Below are 24,804 nucleotides of genomic sequence, written 5' to 3'. Positions count from 1 at the left end.
GAAGAATATTCACATTTTCCATGTGCTTTATCAATAACTACTTCAATATTTCTAAACTATCTGTCACTATAGTGCCTAGGTAATTATGTAGTGGTGCTCAGGCAATGTATTATTTGAACATCATTTCCATGGAACAAAAGCAGATTGTAACATTGGTCATTATTTTGATGGGCTTCTTACCACTTAAATAACTAAAGGGAAAAATTACGATTTTCTCTAAATTCATTTATAGTTACTTTCACAAATAATTTTTGGCCACAGTCATCCTATTGAACATTGGCTATGTGTCAAGTAAATCCTTAGAGATTATCTTAGCGTTATTGACGGCCCTAGTTATTTTCCCAAAGGCTGTTCTGAGACCTTTTTTCTTTTTACCAAGTATTTCTTTTTAATGTTGGGAATATTTCCAAATACACTTATTCTGTTGGCTGTCGTTTACTAAGAAACCAACTGACATTGTGTTATCTTTGATTGCATTATCTCTGATGTAAATCAAGAGAAAAAGACGCTTAGGTGATCTTAAACCATTGTGATTAGGTTTTGGGATCTGGACTTTTGTCTAGCCACTAGATAAGGAAATATGGAGAACAATTTTGGTGTGTTAATCTAGGGCAGGGGCTGGAAAATTACAAATCTAGGTCACCAAATGGTTTTATAAATAAAACTTCTCAGCATGCTCATTACATATCGTCTATGACCACTTTCACCCTATAAAGGCAGAGTCAAGTAGTTGGGACAGAGACCATATGGTCCATAAAGCTTAAATAATTAAATATGTGCTAACTGGCCCTTTAAAAGAAAGTTTTCAGACTTCTGATCTAGAAGGAACTTTAGGTCCTGGCAAAAGCTTTAAAAAATTAAAAATAAAAAGGCTTATTTGACATGATCTTCTTTTAGCCAGAAATCCAATATTTCCTCTCATCTCAGGACTCATGATAGATGGTCACAGTGATGTCCATGAAACACTGAAAAGCCTTGAAGTACCTTCTGATTCAGCAAAGATTAACTCTTACTCGCTGTGGGTCTCTGTTGTCCAGATTCATAGTCTCAAAACTGTTAGGGAGTTTCAAGATCATCTTTCACGAAAAAGCAGAAGGCTCTTCAGCTCTATGCTTTACATATGGTCTCTAGTCTCTAATTACAAGAAAGGGGGCGTATGACTTCACATGACACCCATACTATTTTGTGGTGGCTCTGACTCTTACTCTTGTAAAATTAGTTCTTTTCCCCCACCCTGAGTTGATCCCTATTACCTTGCTACTTACTTGCCCTATTCTAATATTTGAACTGTGAGTAAATTATGAAAGATATAACTGTAACATTTTATTAACCAGAAAACTGATTAAACCAAGCACTACATCCTTCTACTCTGCTATATCATAGTAGATAAAGTAGGTTTACAGTAACAAGCCCAGGTTTTGAATTCAGATAGACCTGTGTTCTACTTCTGATCTCACCACTTAAAAATGGTGACCGCAGGCAAATTAACTTCTCAGAGCATCCATTTCCTCATTTACAAAACATGAGAATTTGAAAGGAAGTATATAGAGAGTCCAGCATGGTGCCTGACACAAAAGGAACTGTTAGTAGTAGTAGAAAGTAGCAGGCATTTTATTCTTATTTATTTATTTTAACATCTTTATTGGAGTATAATTGCTTTACAATGGTGTGTTACTTTCTGCTTTATAACAAAGTGAATCAGCTATACATATACATATATCCCTATATCTCCTCTCCTCTTGAGTCTCTCCTCCCTAGGTGGTCACAATGCACCTAACTGATCTCCCTGTGAGATGCAGCCACTTCCCATGAGCTATCTATTTTACATTTGGTAGTGTGTATATGTCCATGCCACTTCCTCACTTCGTCCCAGCTTACCCTTCCCCCTCCCTGTGTTCTCAAGTCCATTCTCTACATTCGCATCTTTATTCCTGTCCTGCCCCAAGGTTCTTTAGAACCTTTTTTTTTTTTTTTTAGATTCCATTTATATGTGTTTGCATACAGTATTTGTTTTTCTCTTTCTGACTTACTTCACTCTGTATGACAGACTCTAGGTCCATCCAACTACTACAAATAACTCAATTTAGTTTCTTTTTATGGCTGAGTAATATTCCATTGTATATATGTGTCACATCTTCTTTATCCATTCATCTGTCGATGGACACTTAGGTTGCTTCCATGTCCTGGCTATTGTAAATAGAGCTCCAATGAACATTGTGGTACATGACTCTTTTTGAATTATGGTTTTCTCAGGGTATATGCCCAGTAGTGGGATTGCTGGGTCATATGGTAGTTCTATTTGTAGTTTTTTAAGGAACCTCCATACTGTTCTCCATAGTGGCTATATCAAATTACATTCCCACCAACAGTGCAAGAGGGTTCCCTTTTCTTCACAACCTCTGCAGCATTTATTCTTTGTAAATTTATTGATGATGGCCATTCTGACCAGTGTGAGATGATACCTCATTGTAGTTTTGATTTGCATTTCTCTAATGATTAGTGATGTTGAGCATCCTTTCATGTGTTTGTTGGCAATCTGTATGTCTTCTTTGGAGAAATGTCTATTTAGGTCTTCTGCCCATTTTTGGATTGGCTTGTTTGCTTTTTGATATTGAGCTGCTCATAAATTTTGGAGATTAATCCTTTGTCAGTTGCTTCATTTGCAAATATTTTCTCTCATTCTGAGAGGTGTCTTTTCATCTTGTTTACGGTTTCCTTTGCTGTGCAAAAGCTTTTAAGTTTCATTAGGTCCCATTTGTTTATTTTTGTTTTTATTTCCATTTCTCTAGGAGGTGGGTCAAAAAGGATCTTGCTGTGATTTATGTCATAGATTGTTCTGCCTATGTTTTCCTCTAAGAGTTTGATAGTGTTCGGCCTTACATTTAGGTCTTTAATCCATTTTGAGTTTATTTTTGTGTATGGTGTTAGGGAGTATTCTAATTTCATTCTTTTACATGTAGCTATCCAGTTTTCCCAGCACCACTTATTGAAGAGACTGTCTTTTCTCCATTGTATATTCTTGCCTCCTTTATCAAAGATAAGGTGAACGTATGTGTGTGGGTTTATCTCTGAGCTTTCTATCTTGTTCCATTGATCTATATTTCTGTTTTTGTGTCAGTACCATACTGTCTTGATTACTGTTGCTTTGTAGTATAGTCTGAAGTCCAAGAGCCTGATTCCTCCAGCTCCATTTCTTTCTCAAGATTGCTTTGGCTATTTGGGTCTTTTGTGTTTCCATACAAATTGTGAAATTTTTTGTTCTAGTTCTGTGAAAAATGCCAGTGGTAGTTTGATAGGAATTGCATTGAATCTGTAGATTGCTTTGGGTAGTAGAGTCATTTTCACAATGTTGATTCTTCCAATCCAAGAACATGGTTTATCTCTCCATCTGTTGGTATCATCTTTAATTTCTTTCATCAGTGTCTCATAGTTCTCTGCATACAGGTCTTTTGTCTCCCTAGGTAGGTTTATTCTAGGTGTTTTATTCTTTTTGTTGAAATGGTAAATGGGAGTGTTTCCTTAATTTCGGTTTCAGATTTTTCATCATTAGTGTATAGGAATGCAAGAGATTTCTGTGCATTAATTTTGTATCCTGCTACTTTACTAAATTCATTAATTAGCTCTAGTAGTTTTCTGGTAGCATCTTTAGGATTCTCTATGTATAGTATCAAGTCATCTGCAAATAGTGACAGCTTTACTTCTTCTTTTCCAATTTGGATTCCTTTTATTTCTTTTCCTTCTCTGATTGCTGTGACTAAAACTTCCAAAACTATGTTGAATAATAGTGATGAGAGTGGGCAAACTTGTCTTGTTCCTGATCTTAGTGGAAGTGGTTTCAGTTTTTCAGCACTGAGGACGATGTTGGCTGTGGGTTTGTCATATATGGCCTTTATTATGTTGAGGTTGATTCCCTGTACGCCTACTTTCTGGAGGGTTTTTATCATAAATGGGTTTCGAATTTTGTGGAAAGCTTTCTCTGCATCTATTGAGATAATCATATGGTTTTTCTCCTTCAGTTTGTTAGTATGGTGTATCACATTGATTGATTTGTGTATATTGAAGACTCCTTGCATTCCTGGAATAAACCCCACTTGATCATGTTGCATGATCCTTGTAATGTGTTGTTGGATTCTGTTTGCTAGTATTTTGTTGAGGATTTTTGCATCTATGTTCATCAGTGATATTGGCCTGTAGTTTTCTTTCTTTGTGACATCTTTGTCTGGTTTTGGTATCAGGGTGATGGTGGCCTCATAGAATGAGTTTGGGAGTGTTCCTCCCTCTGCTATATTTTGGAAGAGTTTGAGAAGGATGGGTGTTAGCTCTTCTCTAAATGTTTGATAGAATTCACCTGTGAAGCCATCTGGTCCTCGGCTTTTGTTTGCTGGAAGATTTTTAATCACAGTCTCAATTTCAGTGCTTGTGATTGGTCTGTTTATATTTTCTATTTCTTCCTGGCTCAGTCTTGGAAGGTTGTGCTTTTCTAAGAACTTGTCCATTTCTTCCAGGTTGTCCATTTTATTGGCGTATAGTTGCTTGTTGTAATCTCTCATGATCCTTTGTATTTCCGCAATGTCAGCTGTTACTTCTCCTTTTTCGTTTCTAATTCTATTGGTTTGAGTCTTCTCCCTTTTTTTCTTGATGAGTCTGGCTAATTTAAATGTGCTATGGGCAAATGTCAAGTTCCAGAGCATTCTGAGATCCCAAGCTGGAGGCAGCACTGGGAGCATCTCAGCAATGAAAGATCATATATTTATGACTTCCTTCAAAAAGGCTAACATTACCTCATGTATGTCATCAATGTGCCAGGACAAGGATTAATCTGTCTAGTTCTTTACATGCCACTATGCAGAAATAGGGACTTAGTGCTTGATTTTAGCTCGTGAAGATCTCCAAAGAGTAAGTGGTATAAACATCAGACATTCTAAATGTATTCAAAGGGATATTTGAAGAAGTATATTCAACTTTTCAATTCAAAAAAATAAATGATGCAAATGAAGGAAATTGCTAACCCCAAAAGGGCCCGATTATAAGAGTGCTTTTCTCTCTTACTTGGAGTTATTGTGAGAGCGAACCCCATGTGTAGTATCTGATTTTAATATGGCAATTCTCTCCTAGTCTTGGTTTTTTTGTTTAAGACAACATATTGAATCTCTCGTGAGAAACTTATCCTGTATCTGCTTGATGTAAAACATAAGCATATGCATTCTGAACCACATATGCTCAGGTGCGAGTTTCCAAGGAAACAAGGGACTGCTCATCTATCTGTAAAGGTGAACTGGTGAATCACTCTCAGTCTGTTACAAACTTTGATTCAGAGTCAAATTCCAGTGTCGAGTCTAAAAAATGTCAATGTTTTGTCATTTCTCCCTAGCAAGCCCTGATGCTGTGGAGGCTGGCAGTTGGGCAGATATTAGCTGACTTATCTCACTGTTGTTTTCCCCTGAACTGTTAGTGAAATACTGTCAGTGACAGCCAGCTCCACACTGCACCTATGTGTGAATGGCCTTCCATCACTTCTGTCAGTATAACTAAAAGAGGGCCATAGGGGCTTCCCTGGTGGCACAGCGGTTGAGAGTCCGCCTGCCGATGCAGGGGACACGGGTCCGTGCCCCAGTCCGGGAAGATCTCACATGCCGCGGAGCGGCTGGGCCCGTGAGCCATGGCCGCTGAGCCTGCGCGTCCGGAGTCTGTGCTCCGCAACAGGAGAGGCCACAACAGTGAGAGGCCCGCGTACTGCAAAAAAAAAAAAAAAAAAAAAAAAAAGAGGGCCATGAGCATTTAGTATGTGCTGGGCCACCATGTGGTTCTCCTAGCTCCACCTGTGACTGCTAGCTCTCAGGTTCACACGCACACTAGATCAAGCAAAGAGTAACGGGACACCCTACCTCCAAACTTTCACTGGCATTAGAATCCTAGTGGTTGATAGCATTTCTCAAATTCTTGAATATTGAGACTTCCTGACCATCCTTTAGCGTTTACTGACCAAAGTACTTTACATGTATTGCTTTGTTTAATAATCACAACAAACATTGAGGTAGGTACCAGTATAACCTCCATTCTCTAGAAAGTGAGACACAGAGAGATTAAGTAATTTTCCCCAAGGTCACACATTTGTAACTGATAAAGCTGGGATTTGAACCCAAGATGTGTCTTCTCAAATTCATATACTTAACATGTTATCCATCTTCTGAAAGACAAGGCATTCTGTTTTTTCTGTGTTTCAAATGAGCATGCCCGTTCATTTGTTCATTCACTCCCGTATTCAGTAAATATGCCCCAGGCACTTATGTCAGGCCCTGTGGATGTAGTAGCAAACAAGAGAGATAAAGTTCCTCATGAAGCTCACATTTTGTGGAGAAGACAGACGAGAAATAAGTAGGCAGACAAACAAGATAAAGATGGTAATAGAATGGCAGCACAGAAAATCAACACTGAGGTTTGAGAAGGTGAATTGGAAAAGACCATGGTGTACTCAAGGTACAGAAAGAAGACAAGATAAAGCAGAGGTAGAGAAAAGCCAGATCACCCTGGAACTTAGAGAGCAAACGGGATTTCATTTTAAGTGAAGTGATAAGTCACTGAAGAGTTTTCATCATATTTGAGGTAGAACTGTCCTTTGCTCCTATTGTGAAGGAACTACATAGGGAGCTGTGAAATACACCTGTATATCAGAAAGAGAAAAATGCATCCAACTCCCGGCCCCAATTATATTTTTTTAGAGTGGCTTTAATTACATACATTTATAGTATTTCAATTATCTTAAAAGACAAAAATTAGCTTATTTATTTATTTATTGTTAAGTAGAAAGTACACTGAGTAAGAAAATATGGTAATATGCAGGAATGGCACTGCACAAAAGGGGGGAAAAATTAAAAAGGACCTGTCAAATAGGTGAGTACCCATGAGTGGACTAAGTATGACCCTTCAGCCTATCATCACACTCGGACCCCCTCCAAGGAACCTGACCCACCTCTATGGAAAATCCCTGGTGCCCAGACTCCATGGGATTGGGTCTTGCTTTGTTTCCCTTCTGTATGTACCTGGCACAATATCTTGTTTAGCGTAGGATCGCCATGATATTTGTAGAAGATGGGACATAAGGAAGAAAGGAAGAAGACAGGGAAAAAGAGGGGGAGGGAAGAAAGGAGGAAGGGAAGATGGAAACAGCACTCTTGGTGTGTGGCTGATATTTTTACCTCTTGGTTTTGTATCTTCTTGTCTGTTTCTTTATTCTCAGCCTTCCCTAACCCATCTTCCTGGGATAAAGAAAACCCATCCAACAAGACACTTCCAAAAGATTAATATTTTCATTTCAACATTTCTGAAAGTATTTCAATGAAATTGCTTTCAAATGGTTTATTTTATATTAGATTATTGAGAGATAGATTAATGTCATAAACGTAGGTACTAGCAAGCAATATTTTTGTCTCCTATGTGCACATACTGTATATTTCATAACCTCTGATAACTTGAAGTCACTAATTTAAGTCAAATTAGGGAAAGGGCAGTATAATAATTGCTATATTTCTGCTCCTTCTTGATAACAAATGAGGCTTTTTTTCCTTCCACCAGTATATAATAGTGTGCTTTTTCTTTGGCTAAGATAGAATAGCACTGCTCTACACGAACAAAAATATTTTTACTGGCTATGTTATTACTGAGAAATGCATTGGGAAAATGTAAAAATATTTCACCTTTATGTTGAAGAAAATAAACACAGTGGATTAAATAAAATTTTCACAGCTCTTGACACATGCCATATGTAACGCTTGGTGAACGTCAAAGAGGCTTTGCTTCTTCTGAGAATCACTGACTAAAACTGGAGGAGACCTTGAGTATTTATTGATCCACTACTCCCACCCTCAGCACACTGGACAAATGAAACCTGAAGATGTTGAAGGACAATCCAACAGGACTTCCAGGACTGAAAACCTTGTCATCCAAGACCCAACCCTACATTAATCCCACTACAAAGTGCTGCCTTCCTAATGCTTCATTGCATAGAATTGAAAATCAGCATTAGTAACAAGGAGCTGGGGCTCTGGAATCAGGCTGACTGGACTTCAGGTCCTGACTTGGACTCTGACTACCTCTGTGAGCCTGGACAACATATTCTAACCTATGCAAGCCTGAGATTTTCCTATAAAAAGGAGATTTAATCGTGCCAACCTCAAACATGTGTTTGAATATCAAACAAAATAAAGTACTGGCACATCATAAGTGCCACATAAATGTCATCTATTACAACTATTATTATGAGCTTTATTATTATTACTATTATTATTCAAACATGTAACACACACAAAACTCAATTTTGCTAACTTTTGAATACATGTATTAGCTAAAACGGAACTTCTAAGTTCTTATATACATACATATAAAACTCTGCTCAGAGAGCTTTTAAATGAATTGTCTGATGGAAGAAACAGCATTTGAGCTGAGCCTTGAAACGATATGGAAATTAAAGGAAATGACATGGACAGAGACACAAGCTGCAGATCCACTCTGTTCTGGGAATCTCCAAGTTGTGTGTCCCAGGATTGTACAAAAGCCCATATTCCTCAGAAATACAGGGCATATTGGCAAAGAGCACCAAGTGGCTAAGTCACAGTGTGTGTCTGGGAGATAGAAAGACTGGAGGTGAGTGAAAGATGAGGCTGGAAAAGTAGGTTTGAGCCAGGAGAGCATCATAGTGAGACTTGTACTCTGGAATTGTGGGACCACATGAATCCCAGATCTACCTCTTTATGGACATGTGGGCTTGGTAAGTTACTTAATCTCTCAGTGCTTCAGTTTCCTCATTCCTCATATGGGAATAATAGTAGTGCATACCTGATAGGGTGGTAGTGAGAATTTAATGAGTTACTACCTGTAAAGCACCTAAACAAGCATCTGGGATACAGTTGGAGTTTAGTCATTGTTAGCTATCATCATCACTGTCCATCATCATCATGACCATTGGGGGTATTTAGATACCATATTAGAGCCTGAAGATCTACAAAGAAACAGTCATCTAAAGATGCCTATTGGCCAAAGCACTACTTTATGAAGATGACTTTGGCTACATACACTTAATGATTTGACATCAGAAATGTATATGACTCTTAATTGTTTTTAGAAGTATGGGAGATCTAGGTTATAGAAAAGAACGATCATTTTTCCTGGTAAATTAAAGACCTATGTTACAGTCCAGTACAAATTTTATTTGTATTTTTAATTTTTTAACCATATAAGCAGTAGATAAATGCATTTGGGCTGTAAAAGTACAACCATTACTGAAAACAAAGAAAGTAAAAAGTTAAAGTTCCTCATAAACCCATTGTCTCCTATCTCCCAGGATCACCCCTGTCTCATTCATTAAGGATTTAGACTAATGTTCCAAGATTACTTCTATACATTTATAATTACAAATATGCATAACTTTTAAGCTTTTTAAAACTATACACTTTTTTGCAGCGAGCTTCAACATCTGTAATTTTTTAAAATTTTCGAATAGTTCTTGAATAGCTAGAAGAGTAGAATTTATGTTTCTAATTCGAACAAAAGAATTATCAGGATGTGCCTGAATTTAGTGCAGCCAAGATTATTATATGAGATCACATATATTACAAGTTTTGTGTGTGTGTGTGTGTATATATATATATATATATAATTGTAGAATATATTTGATTATTTAAATTGGCCTTGTCCAATTAAAGGATTTTTGTCACTTTTAATTCTACATTTTTATCTCTGACTCTTTTGTAGCTTTTCTTTCTTCTTCTACTTTCAACCTCTTGAACCTACAATGATTCCCTATCTCTCCATCTGCAGCCCTTCATAACATTTTTCTAATTGACTCCTAAGGTCTCCAAATAATGTAACACAACTTCATTTCCAAACCGATTTTCCATTGTTTCCAGCATACCACAGTCAAGGCTATCTTATCCATCCTTCTCAGCCTTCCAGCCCCTTTAGCACATAGGAGTTTTCTCTTGTCTTAACTCCCATTTCCCATTGACTCACACTCACACAGTTAGCTAATTGCTTCACAGGCTTTCATTTTCTTGTTTGTTTTGCTTTTTTTGAGATTCAAATAATTCATCCTCTTAAAGTGTGCTATTAATGCTTTTTACTATATTCACAAAGTTGTGCAACCATCATCACTATTTAATTCCAGAACATTTCCATCATTCCAAAAAGAAACTTCAGACCTATTAGCAGTCACTCCCCATTCCTCGCTCCTTCTAGCCCCTAAAAACCACTAAACTACTTTCTGCTTCTAGGGATTTGCCTATTCGGGACATTTCGTATGAAAGGAATGGTCCCCTCTTGTGTCTGCCTTCCTTTACTTGGCGGAATGGTTTCAAGGTTCGTCTTTGTTATAATATGAATCAGTACTTCATTACTTTTTTATGGCTGAATAATAGTCCATTGTATAGAAATAACATGCTTTGTTTATCCATTCATCAGTGGGTTGTTTCCACTTTTTGTCTAATATGAATAATGCTGCTATGAACGTTCACATACAAGATTTTGTATGAACACATTTCAATTACTTATGGCATTTACCTAGGGGTGGAATTGATGGATTATATGGTAACTCCATGTTTAAGCTTCTCAGGAACTACCAAAACTGTTTTCCAAAGAGGTTGCACCATTTTACGTTCCCACCAGCAATGTATGAAGGTTCCAATTTCTTCACATACTGCCAACACATATTCATGTCTTTCTTCTTAAAGCTGTTTTAGTGGGTATGAAGTAGTATTTCATTGTGGTTTTGATTTTCATTTCCTTAATGACTAATCCTGTTGAGCATCTTTCAATATGCTTATTTGGACATTTGCATAACACCTTGGAGAAATGTTTATTCAAATCCTTTGCCCATTTTTAAATTGGCTTAAATTTTTTTATTGTTCAGCTGTAAGGGTTCTTTATGTATTCAGTATACTAAACCCTTATCAGGTATATGATTTACAAATATTTTCTCCCATTCTGTGGGTTGTATTTTCAATTTCTTGATAGTGTACTTTGTAAAGTTTTTAATTTGAGAAGTGCAATTTATCCATTTTTTCTTTGGTTGCTTACGCTTTTAGTGTTTTGTCTAAGAAACAATGGCCTAATCCAGGGTCACAAATATTTATACCTATATTTTTCTAAGAGTTTTATAGTTTTAGCTGTTACATTTAGGTCTCGATTTATTTTGAACTAATTATTATATATGGTGTGAGGTCGGGGTCCAGGTTCATTTTTTTGCTTGTGGATACAGTTGTGCCAGTACCATTTGTTAAAAATTCTTCTTTTTTTTGCGGTACGCGGGCCTCTCACTGTCGTGGCCTCTCCCGCTGCGGAGTAAAAAGACTATTTTTCTCATATTAAATTGTCTTGTCATCCTTGGATCTATATGTTTGATTGATCTATATGTTCATTCTTATACCACACAGTCTTTATTATTGTAAGCTTTGCACTAGGTTTTTCAATTGCAAGTGTGAGTCCTCCAACTTTGTATTTTTCAAGATTTTTTTGGCTATCATGGGTTTCTTATATTTCCATATGAATTTTAAGATCAGTCCACCAATTTCTTCAAAAAAGCCAACTGGAATTTTGATAGGAATTGAATCTGTAGATCAGTTTGGGGAGTATTGCTGTGTTATTAATAAGTCTTATAATCCATATACATGGATGCCTTCCCATTTACTCAGGTCCTCTTTAATTTCTTTCAACAATGTTTCATAGTTTTCAATATACAAGGCTTACACTTCTTTTTGTTTTTAAATTGCTATGGGCTTTAGTTTTGAACCTATAATTCAAATTTAAGCTTCACCATGGAGAGTACCATGTCTTACATCCCTTCTAAACCCACTGTGAAAACATTAGTTCCTACAATGATTTTTTAAAATTCAGAATAAATACATTCCATCAAAATTAACTCTTCTTTCTAAAATATGGTTTCTCATACCCTGAACATCTTATTCATACCCTGTTTCCATGTATTCGCGCACTCTTTTTTCTATTTGAAACGACTTGTCTCCTCAACTCTGCTGGCAGAATCCTTCAGATTTCTAACATCTAGTTAATAAAATTCTTCCAACATTTCTTCTCCCTCTCAATATTTTTTTCATTCTCCAAATACAGCTAATTGCATTAGACCTGTGATAGTTACTTGGGTGTGTCTACCATTGCTACTCCCAGATTATGAGCAAATTTTAGGGCTGTTTTTAGTCATCTTTTGAGTCCCATATATCTCAGTCTATTACTTACAAGTTAAAAGTGTTCAACTTGTGTCTATTGCATAAATCTGAATATGATCTTAGTGTCTGCATCACTGAAATCAGTAAATCCGTTCAAAGAAAAGTCTTAACTTTCATTTTAATTTATGCAAGTTATTCAAAAAATAGATTGAAAGCCTGCTAATTTTAAACTTGCTTTTTTTTTGCCCAGAACAAGTCTATGTAGAGGATAGTTTATACCAGAGATTGGCAAATTTTTTCTATAAATGGCCAGATAGTAAATCCTTTAGCCTTTGTGGGCTATACAATCGCTTTTGTATCTACTCAACTCTGTCATAGTTGTACAAAAGTAGACCTAGACAGTATGTAGGTGAATGTTTGTAGCTATGTTTCAACAAAACTTTATTTACAAAAGCAGGCAATAGGCCATATTTGGGACTAGTTTGTCAACCTCTGGGCTAGACCATGAAGAACTGTGCCCCAGCACATTTACTGACTTGTATTATGACTTTCATATAACTGTGTTATTAATGCATTATTTCCTCCTGTAGAGTGATGTGAATAATTATAAATCCTGCCATGGAAAACATATTCAAGTCAAATTTCATGTAGTAATTTTTATTAAAAAAAAAAACAGGACAGAGACATTACAGAACAGCAAACTAAAATGCTTAAATTGCTTATTAGACCAAATGTGTTCCATTTGGGATATAAACCAGGAACATAGAAAGAAGAATGAGAGCTCTAAGCTCTGTTTCCATTTGGCAAAACAATACAAATTCTTCAGCCAGTATGTCAGCAGTGTTGTAGCTTGCTTTACTAAGGTCTTTCCCCTTCTTTGGAAAGAAAAATTAATACCAAGAGTTCATTTTCATATCAATTTTTATAAATTGATATCAAAAATTATTCTAAGGTGTTGTGATGTTTTATTGCTTTGTTTTGTGTTTTTTAAGAGTGTGGGTTTTTTTGATTTGCAGGGGTTTTTGTTTGTTTGTTTTTCAAAATGGCACTTGCCAAGTCCCCAAATGATGAATGGCAGATAAGTTTTCACCAGTTCACAAGATTTAGTGGCTAAAGGTGAGAAAAACAAGCTGATTCCAGCAGGCATAGGACAATGGAGAGGAAATCTGTGAAATGATTGGCAGCCCCTAAACCAATGATTCTTATAGGTAAATGCTTCACAGCAAACTCAACAAGATTACATCCCTCAAGGGTGGGGCCCACAGCTAAGTCATTCGTGTCCCCACGACTAGCACAGCTCCTGTTACATAAGAAGCACCCATATCTGTTTGGTAAACTGGACCAAACCCCAGTTTTTTACATTTAGCATGTTAACACAAATTAAAGTTCTCCTGCATGAAAAGCTCTATTCAAGACAAGGTGAAAAAATTAAAAAGGAAATGTCCCCAGTCAAAGGAAATTACAATCCAATGGTACAGAAAAGAACAACACAGGAGAACCCTTCTCACTGCTAGATAAATGTGTTAGTTTTCCTAATAACAATCAAAAACAGTGAATGATTGGACTTTCCTGGCGGTCCAGTGGTTAAGACTTCGCCTTCCAATGCAAGGGATGTGGGTTTGATCCCTGGTCCAGGAGCTAAGATCCCACATGCCTCGTGGCCAAAAAACCAAAACATAAAACAGAAGCAATATTGTAACAAATTCAATAAAGACTTTAGAAGAAAAGAAACAGTGAGTGATTCTTCTGTAGATTTTAAGGCACTGGTGCATACAGTTCTTGTCTCTGTTTCCAAGAAACAATAAAGAAGGTCTGATATTATTGAATACTTGGAACACATTAATTCCAGAACTAGGATAAGAATTTGCATGCTTTTTTTTCTTTCTATGTCGTTACTTCTTTTATGGTGGCTGATCTTTGGTTAACAACTGCAAGTTCTGCTCATTTGAAATAGTCAAGACTTAAACTTTATCCACATGAACAAATGCTCTCTAATGTTGCCTGTGTTCTAGTTCAAATAATTATTCTATTCTTTGACACATCGTTTAGATCTAGGAGTAGGGGGTATACGGGAGAGATTGCAGGAATGTCTTCAGACTATATTCTAGATGGTGTACCAGACTCCTTGCTCAGAAAGCCTCCATTCTCCATCAAATTAAGTCACCTCACATTTAGCTACTATCACAAATTCATCTAGACTAAAAGATAGACCTTGTTTTTCCATAGAATACATTTGAACCCTGGATCCTAATCAATAATAATAAATCATCAAATCCATTGTCTCCTGTTCTGCTTGCCTTCAAATTGCTACTTTGATAATATACATCTTGGATAATTTTTGATGCAACCAGAAGATGCTCATTAACTCCAAGATGTAGTATGGCATAACAGTTATAAACATGAATTCAGGAGCCAGACCAGCTGAGTTTGAACCCTGGTGCCAGCACTTACTAGCTATGTGACTGGTCAAGTTTCTTGAACTCTTGGCCTCAGATTCTTCATCTGTAAAATGAAGATAACAATAATACCAACCTCACAGAAGTATGGTGAGCATTAAACAAGTTACTGTATGTAAAGTGCTTAAAATAATACATGGCATAGAATCAATTTGTTCTATATTTTTATTATTGGTAATTCTATATTTGCTTGCCAGTCATGTTTTATGAGACCTCATCAAATTTTTGAGATGACTCAGTAACAAGTTCATCCTCACTACCTGTACCAAGAACCACAAGTAAGTTTAAGTTCTCACTAAGAAAATAACATATTCAAAATTTCATGCAAGGATTGAAATTCTAATATACAACTTTTGCTCTTAGATATAAGCATTCATAATATCTATAATTTTCCATTTCCCCTTCAGGTCCACACATCTGTCACATATATTTTAAGATTTAATTTTAAGTTCCTTAAAATACAATCATCAGGGAATACAATTGCAGAAGTGTGCTGAGCTATGTTGCTTCCACAATCGTCCTTCCCTAATTTTTTTACTTTTGCCTTTTTTCCTTTTTGCTCCTGGGAAGACCTTACATGAATATAGATTTGGGGAAATTAACTGAGTCCATCTCTATTTGCAATTCTTTTTCATTTCTGTTAGCTGAATTTATACAGCAATTTTTGTTAGTAAGTATCTTCTTTCTTAATTTTTCCAGTTACGCTCACTGTGTACTGGAAGCAGTAGCAATATTTTTCTTTAGAATCTTTTTCTTTTTTCAGGATTGAGCTGAATCACATGATGAAGGGAATGTAATAATGCCACAGAAAATACAGATGGCTTGCACCAGTTTGGCAGTATTTTAATTAGTACCTCTCCAATTACAAGACAATCTTTCATTTTCTTGTGAAGATGTTACTAGTTTAAAGGAACATTTGAGAAAAATCTCGGTTCCTTTATTAAAATTTTCATCCCACCCCTTTAGATGTGCACGGTAAAATTTTATATTATTTATAATAAAACACATGATATACTTTCTTTTCTAGACATGCTACTCAATCTGGTGTCAGCCAGCTTCAGCATGACTTAATTTTTGAAGTCAAAGCTTATGGGAAATACTAGCAATTTTCAGTGACCTGATAATACCAAAGAAAACAGTATAAATGCATGTCTCAGAGATAAGTGGATGCTGGTATAGGCCTTGTAAGTTAAAAGCAACATTTTATAATCTCAGTAAGATGTAATGGGTAGTCAAAGTAATGAAGCTAACCCAGGCGTAATGATTAATCCCTGTGTGAGTCACGACCCCGGCAGCTGCATTCTAAATGACCTGCAATCTATATAATGCATTCTCAGGAAGACCAGACAACAAGATGTTGCATTAGTCCACAGTGCAGATGGTCAGACTGCATGTAGAAACGTACTCAGCTCTGGCCTAAAAGACCAGAGGGCTAGCTTCAGCAATATTCATAAAAGGATGCTGAGATACCATGGATATTTATCAAAACAGAGTGTAACATTAACCCTTACCTGCTTCGACTAACTAGCTGTGAGCTGGGATATTTAATAAAGGCTCTATGGGAGAGGTAAAACTGAGCAGGACCTGGTAAGATGGATGGGTAGGAGGAGAAAGGCCATTCCAAGTAAGAGACGCAACATGAACAAAGCTATCATGGTAGAAATAACAAGGTGTGTTTGAGGTCAAGTGACTATTCCTGACAGGTGGAAGAATAGAATTGATGTTGAGAATGATGGATGATAGACATGTGAGGTGTGGCCCATGAGCAACACATTTGAACAATCCTCTTTGAGAAAGGCCGGCAAGGCCTGTTGTAACTAACCAGTGGTATGATGATTGGCGTTATCTCTTGGAGGGGACTGGTGCTGGCAAATGAACCCTACCATTTTGGCAGACAGTTTTCAGGATACACAGATGAATAATCTAGAGAATGGTTCAGGAGACTTAAAAGAGGGGATATTTTTCAGATGGAAAATCGTAAGAAGGGCCTCCTAATAATGGCTGGATTGAATCTGTTTTGTAATAAAGACTGAAAGCTAGCATGGTGTCACGGAATGCGCATGGCACAGGATGACAAGGGATGTGAAAGTTAGTCCTGGCGCTACCAATACTTGGCTACAGGACTCACTTTGCCGGGCTACAGTTGTCTATAAAAGGAAAACATTGAGCCAGGTGATCCCTCAGAATCCACCTTTGAAGACTATTTCTACACGATACTTTACTAAAAGGACTTAAATGATTTTGTGTGTTTGTTGTTGGCCAGGTCCTCACTGTGGTCAGGGACAATTATTCCGATAAACACACAGGTGAAAAATGCTCTCATTGTCTCTCTACATTCATACACTTTCATTTTCTAACTACCTAAGACTGTAAAAATAACAAGCAGTCTCAGCATGAAGTCTCACAGCCTACTAGAGAAGATGCATATGGTGGTCGTAACCAAGGACTTCATCCTTCCCATCTTACAGATGAAGAAGTAGAGGCACAGAGAGGTTCTATAATTTGCCTAAAGTTGCACAGCTAATTAATGACAGAGCTGGGATTCGAAGGTAGGCAGTGGGTTCTGCGGTCTGCCCTCTTATACCCCTCTGCATGGATGGCCTCTCCAAAGAGAAGTCCATCACTGTCACCTGATGTGGATGGCACACATGGTGGAGCTGTGCCTGGACAAGCATGAGAGCCCAGAGGGAAGGTGTTGGATGAGCCACTCTCTTCAAGGGAACTGGTGGTAAGAGGCTTTGGTCCCATGAGGTATCTTCTAGAAGTTTTCAAGGCCATGTAGAAATGTGTTTTTCTATAAAAGGCCTCATTTTCATTTAGAACCATATCATCGCCAGGCCCACTAGTCTGTTTATATTTTCCCTTTTGGCCCCTCCAGGTAAAAATGGCCTATATCGACAGACGCATCTATCTCTTTATTTCCCCCCTTCACCCCCTCCCTTAATATCTGCCCCAGCTCAGCTTGGGAAGGGAAGGGAATAAGTATATGCAGCTAGGCTGCCTGCTAAAATCAAACCTGACACATCTGGGTTTTGCTTTCACTGAAAAGCCAAGAACTCCTTGGTGTCTTTCACCTTGAAGATCCAAGAAAGGAGAATCAAGAATGACTCATCAGGGATCATAATCTCAACCAAGGGGCCCCTCCACCAAATATTAACTCATTCTCTCTAATGCTTGCATGACAGTCTAAATTCACTCCTAAAACACGTCAGTTGCTCCTCAAGCTGACTGAGGTCTGCGTCTTCAGAGACTCTGGTTAAAGCCCCAAGTACTTCTCTGGGCTTCCCTGGTGGCTCAGTGGTTGAGAGTCCGCCTGCCGATGCAGGGGACACAGGTTCGTGACCCGGTCCGGAAAGATCCCACATGCCGCGGAGCGGCTGGGCCCGTGAACCATGGCCGCTGAGCCTGTGTGTCCGGAGCCTGTGCTCCGCAATGGGAGAGGCCACAACAGTGAGAGGCCCGCGTACCGCAAAAAAAAAAAAAAATGCCCCAAGTCCTTCTCACTCCGAGCGTGTCAAAGGTAAAAAGTCCTTGAGGGTTTTCTCTGCTGATACATCTAAGTCCCTCCACACCCAACACACCCTCCAGATGGCAAGTTGTCTGCCTTTAAGTCACCGTTAAAAGATGTTCGAGTGCTTACTGCAAAGATGTCACACTTTCCTTGCAGCTCATTTTACTAAATTAAAAACATTAAGCATATGTGTCTCTTGAGGTGCTTTTTCCCCCTCAAAAATTATTTCCCTGATTTAAAATGTGTTTATAAAATTTCGGATCAGAATGAAGCAATCCCTTCTTTTTTTCACCTGCCAGTGGATGTGTGAGTACACAGAGCCTTTCTGAGAGCAGGAGGTCCCCAGGGTTACTAGTATAATTCTCTTTACTCTGGGGTGCTCAAGCACAGAATTGCCTACAATCAATTTGCTTTCACATCCTGGCATTAAACTCACTGTATGTAAAAGTATCACAAGTATTTTCAATATAATTCTAAGTAGCAGTGATTTAAAAGGCTTTTTATTGTAATGAAAAAAATTACAAGGCATAGTAAAAGCTGCACAGCCTATTTGACTGAATCTAATCAAATACATATAAAATTCCCCATAACCTCAAAATGGGTAAAAATGACTTAAAAAGTAAGGACAATTGATAAGAGTCATTTTGATGTCTGAAAGATGAAGCAATATACCTGAACAATATTTTGACCTTCTGATTCTAAAAATATAGGATGAGTCATAATTTAACTCAGTGCTATGGGAAAAGTTTCTTTTCAAAGATGCAGCTATAGATATAAAAATATAGGTATTGATATAACATAATCTTCTAAGTATACAGCTATCTTTAAAGGTGAAATGAAAAGACTTCCAATAAAATATGCATCATTAGTTTTCACGAGTACTCTTGATGTCTATCATTGATGTTTGATTAGACGGAAAGAAGCATGATTTAGGCATCTACAGCCACTGCTATTCAATTCCAGGTACACACAGTACCCTTGGACCTGAACTTAACTATAATATAAATACAGAAATATTCTTATAACTGTCACGCAGTTTCCGACACATAGTAGGCCTTCAATAAATATTTGTCAAATGAATGAAAGAATAAATAATGAATAAATGAATAACATATCCAAAGGTAGTCTGCTTTCCTATACTATTTTAATGAAGTCATTTTCACTTTTGCCTTTACACAAAATGAGTAAAGCAAATCAGAAAATTCAATTACAGTCTGTGGCTTCGTAGCCTAATATCCTTAGCCCTTCCAGGTTATCAAAACCATCTCTTCTAACTTAGTTCTCAATCTCTGGTTCAAAGCTCTCCCAGTGTTTATGCAAAAGCAAACCCCCCTTCCACCACCACCACATGGCATAGTATTGGGTCCCATAAGAGTTGATGGAAGGCGCGCTGAGTTTACTTTATTCACTAATGAGGTGGAAGAAATAGAGTTGTCAGATGAAATACAGGAAGTCCAATTAAATTGAATTTTGATAAACCATGAATAATCTTGTAGTGTAAGTATGTCCCAAATATTGCACGAGACATCTTATCCTAAAAATTATTCATGGTTTATCTGAAGAAACTCAGTTTAACTGGGTGCCATGTATTTTTCTTTGCAACCTCAGAAGGAAAGCAAATGTTCTGACTAAATACCGAGTGTTTCTATGTAGGCAGACTCTGGGAGAGCAGACAAACCTTTGGGTAAGAGGTCATAGCAGAATTATCTTGATGCAGTACTCAGTGACAGACAACTTTCCAGAGTTCACTAAAATGACATCTTCAAAGAGGCTTGATCTTACAGGCAAGCTGCATGTTGAATGCCTCTAAAGACAATGAGAATATTACACGCAGACAAAGAAAGATTTTGAAAAGTGAAGAAAGCAAAGACCCTGGATATATCGAGAGACAGAATAAACATTTTTTGACATTAACAGTCCCTTTTAAGAGGATACTGGCATGCATATATGTTTCTATAGACATATACTCAGATCAAAGATAAATATGACCCCTCGAAAAGTCTTAAATTTCGATAAAATGTCAGCTGTGTTTTTATACTGTGAAAAATTTAGTGCTTATGAAAGGTGTCATATTGATTGATTGAATAATTATTAATATTTATTGCATACCAGCAAGAAGCTAGAGGCTATTTGAACACGCAGGCCAGGTCCCCGTAGCCTCAGGAGGAAGTGACTTGTCTTGGAGCAGTGGGTGACAAGGTCTCAAAGGGTAGGATGACATATGTGGTTGCCAAGGAGCAGGTTGAGATATTTGTTCAAATGAGATCTGACAATCCACAAAAGACAGCTAGAAAATTCTTAAAATCCACAGTATTCATAATCTAAAAACTGAAACTGTACCTTATTTCAAGTGTCCCCTTGATATCCAATGATCAAGAAAAGCTCTGACAAGGGTAAGTTTCTCCTTGTTCAGAGTTTGGGGCCCAGCGGGAGTGGTTAAAGGGCTTCCTGTGCTACAAACACTCGAGCTTGATCAGGACCTCAGAATTATTAGCTGATAAAGTGCCAGATTCTGAAAGCAGGACTTTCAAAGCCTTTCTAAGGGAGAATGGGGGACATTTTCAATCAAGTCTATTATAAATGCAATCAAAAGTAGGAGACAAGAGGGTAATATTTCTTTAGGTCACACCCTCTGCTAAGTGTTATATAAACGTTATTCGTTTTAGTTCTCATAGCAGCAATATATGATTGGCATTACTTTTTCTCATTTTACCAGTGATAATCTGCTGACCCTGAGTACTTAACTAGTTACTCAAGATTACAGAAGCATATATTGGTGAATCTAAGATTCTAATTCAAACCTATCTGACTAACACTGCAACAGAATACTTCCAAGTCTGAAACAATCTCCTTCACCATTAGATAAAATACCAGAATCTTGCTCTAGTCTAAGGAAAAGCTGTATTTAAAGGGAAGGCAAACAAGATTATTGAATGTTTTTGCTTTCAATAATGACATTTTCTTGGATGAATTATGAAATGGTGATTCCAAGGCAAAAAAAGTTGTTTACTATCATGAAACTCTCTCAATTTATTTTTGGTGTTTGGCATTTCTGAAAACAAAGTATGAGAAACAAAAAGCTTAAAGCTACGTTATTCACTTAACACCAAAATTAAAAGCAGAAAGTTAATCAGGGGAAAAATAAAAAGAAACTTCCGTTTTAACTTTAATTTCAAATCCTAAAAGTTACTGCTAAATAAAAAGCAACTATAAAATAGAAACTTTAGGTCGCGACACACAATACACTTCAAATCAGATAGGCAGAGGCTATAAAAGCTTGGCTTATGGAGTTATGTAGCCCAGATTAGAATCACAACCTTGCCTCTTACGAGCTGTGTGATTTTGGCAAATTACACAACAGCTCTGTGCCTTGGTCTCCTCGCCTATAAAATAAATATATAATAGAACCCACCTCATAGGGTTGTCATGAAGACTAAATAAGATGTTCAGTGTGACCTGCTTAGCCTAGAGCCTAGCACATACAAGCAGTCTTATTTTTATCATTAAAATGTTTTCTTCAAAATGGAAATGCTGATATAAAATGAGGGATATGTATTGATCTATGCATTTTTCAAAGCTAAGACTACTGGACACCAAACCCCCCAAATGGTGTCCTCTAAATCAATATCAAAATGTTCCTGGCAAAAGCTGCCTTTTTTTAAAAAAAAAAACAAATATTCCCAACTCACTAGCTTTTCTTTTTTTTTTTTAGATCTTTATTGGAGTATAATTGCTTCACAATACTTTTTAGTTTCTGTTGTACAACAAAGTGAGTCAGCTATATGTATACATATATCCCCATATCTCCTCCCTCTTGAGCCTCCCTCCCACCCTCCCTATCCCACGTCTCTAGGTCATCGCAAAGCACCGAGCTGATCTCCCTGTGCTATGCGGCTGCTTCCCACTAGCTATTTTGCATTCGGTAGTGTATATATGTCGATGCTACTCTCACTTCGCCCCAGGTTCACCTCTCCCCCGCCCCCGTGTCCTCAAGTTGCTGCCTTTTAAATAACTCTTTCTGAAACTGAAGCACAGAACTCAAAATCCCAGGTTGAGCCCATTTACACTGCTCTGTTTTGTGTGTCTCTGCACACAAAAGAAGTCATTTGGCTTACACACAGCCGACTGGAGAAGGGAATCCTCAAACCCTTTGTCACCTGAAAGCCTCCATAGCCACAGAGTAGAGTTTAAACCACTCAGGGTTTATCGATGTTAATCTGAAATGGAATCTACTAGCATGATGTGTGTGTTGTGTGTGTGCGTGTGTTGTGTGTGTGTGTGTGTGTGTGTGTTTTTCAGGGAGACTGATACAATCTAGAGAGGTAGAGGAAACATTACAATGCCTAAGGCTGGATACATCAACACCCATTTGCAGTTGGGTGAGTTGTGCTCTTGCCTCAAAGCACAGGTGCTGTTGTCACCTGGTACAGCTTCTAGGGATCCCACAAAGTGAGCCTCAAAGAGCAAAAGCCAGGCACACTGCATTTTTTCCCCCTAAAGAAATTTACAGGCCATTTTCTCACCCTTCCCGCTGAGCTAGGATATTGAGATTAAAATGTACCTACAGAGTTTAGTAACATATTTGGTATTAAGGATTCATCATATGCGTATGTCTTCTGAGCATAACAGTTCCTTTGGAGCTATTATAGATACACCATGAAGAGATATTAGGAATAATACACAAGGAGTGGTTGAAGGAGATCCCATATTAACTACTGTCAGACTTTTAACAGTATTTGAAACTAGGCTTTTTTTTTTTTTTTTTTAATTCCTGGGGTTTAATACCTCTATACTTTGTAAACTGAGCGCTTTTCAAAGAGAGCTCCAAATTCCTACAGAGCTGTCTTTAGGTGAGCTTTGATCTTTGCAGAGCACCTATCTTGTGTTTCTATAATTGCTCTGGTTTAACAAGGCTCCCTAGCACGTGAAAGGGGAAAATCCTTTTATTAAGGCTATAAACCTAACTGGCCACAGTGATGGAATGTGCAGCTTGGGGGTAGCCCTTAGCTCCCCAGGAAAGAAAAAAATGGGGAACCGAGGAAAGCCTTCATGTTCAAACAAAATGAAATATTTATTAAACATGTTTCTGGTGTCCCAGGTGGTAAGAGGCTGCCCTGTGGTCCGCTGAAAGGTTTGATCTTTGTTAAGTATTGTGAACGCTGATTTCAATAATGGGGTGAAAGCTGAGGAAGTTATGGCTGAAATTTTGGCTAAAGATGACAGCTCTGGGTTTCAAGTTGCACAAAGCAGTCTGAGGGATTAAACCAACAAAGCCTGCTCCAAAGTATCGAGTTTCCAAAAGTGTAATCTTCGTATCGGTGATTCACACCCCTAGGATGGGGAGGACTCCTCATTTATTTTGACTTTGCCATATTAATCTTACTTTACAAATACACGCGGTGATTTAGATCATGTTTAATTAACTGATTGAGGGCTCCAGTGGTAAAAATGGCATCGCATTAAGCTCTATCCGTATGGCAAATTCGAATCACATCTTTAGCCTTGCAAGAACAAAATATCCCGAGAGTCACTGATGACAGGATGTAGGAATTGAAATCAGGTCCCTCCTGTTGTTTGAGAATCCAGGGAGGGTGCCTGCCATATGCCCGTCACTTCCAGGGGGGGAAATGACAGGATAAAAGAAAGGAAGGCTCTAGTTCTTCCAATATGTTCAAATCTCAGATGAAAATGACTGTGCAGCAGTGCTGTACAAAGGCCAAGATTCACACGAAAGTACATCCTGAACTTTGCAGAGAGCTTCATGAGAGAGTTGTGTAGTGTTGGGATATGTGTTATTTTGTTTTGTTTTTTTCTGAAATGGCTGCTCAGGGTTTTTGAGAACTGATAGATGAAAATGCTGTGGTCTGGAGCTGAATTTAATGAGCAGGGAAATAAAAAAAATAATAAAAGAGGGAATTCTTATCTACCAAAATATATGTGCGCTCTGATTCAGTAAAAAGCAAATTAGGTTTGACTGCTAAAAACCACACACTGGATACGAGTTTCAAAGTTTGCATTTTTGGAAGTGGGAATTGTCTAATTTTTCTCCTCAAAAATCTGTGGTGATTATTTGTGACATCTCAAGAAAAAAAAATGTAAATTGACTACTGATTTCTTTAAAATAATTTCTTTGAAATTTCAAAATGCATTTTAAATTATCCTTAGTAAGAGAGCATAGCAGAATTTTGAAAAGAGGGCAAAAAATCAGTTTCACTCCTTAACGTGATGATTAACATTATTGTGCATCCTCTTTTAGTGTTTTATTATTTGCACATCTGAAAATCATTATAATCGTATTATACCGTAATCTTGTATCCTGACTTTTTTCACTTAATATTTTATTACACTTTTCCCGTACTACTATATGCCCAAAACTTTTATTGATTGCATAATATTTTATCAAATGAATGTTATCATTTGTCTAACCACACTTCCATTGTTAGATATTAAAACACCTTCCAATGTTTGTTATCATAAATAACATTGTAAAGACAACTTTTATGCATATAGCTTTTTCCACATTTTGATTTTTTTCCTTAAGATAGACTCCTTTACCTTAAATGGTGTACAAGTACAGAAATTTTTCTTCCAAGGGCCAGTGGAAAGTAAAACATTCTGTGAGGTATCCCTACATAGAAAAACTGACCTCTATGTGCAATATTTTAAA

Source organism: Delphinapterus leucas, chromosome 13 (genome assembly GCF_059928025.1).
Source record: "Delphinapterus leucas isolate spDelLeu-1000000601 "Yukka" chromosome 13, BTC_Dleu_Yukka2, whole genome shotgun sequence".
Taxonomy (NCBI): domain Eukaryota; kingdom Metazoa; phylum Chordata; class Mammalia; order Artiodactyla; family Monodontidae; genus Delphinapterus; species Delphinapterus leucas.
Note: the sequence above shows the minus strand (reverse complement) of the source record.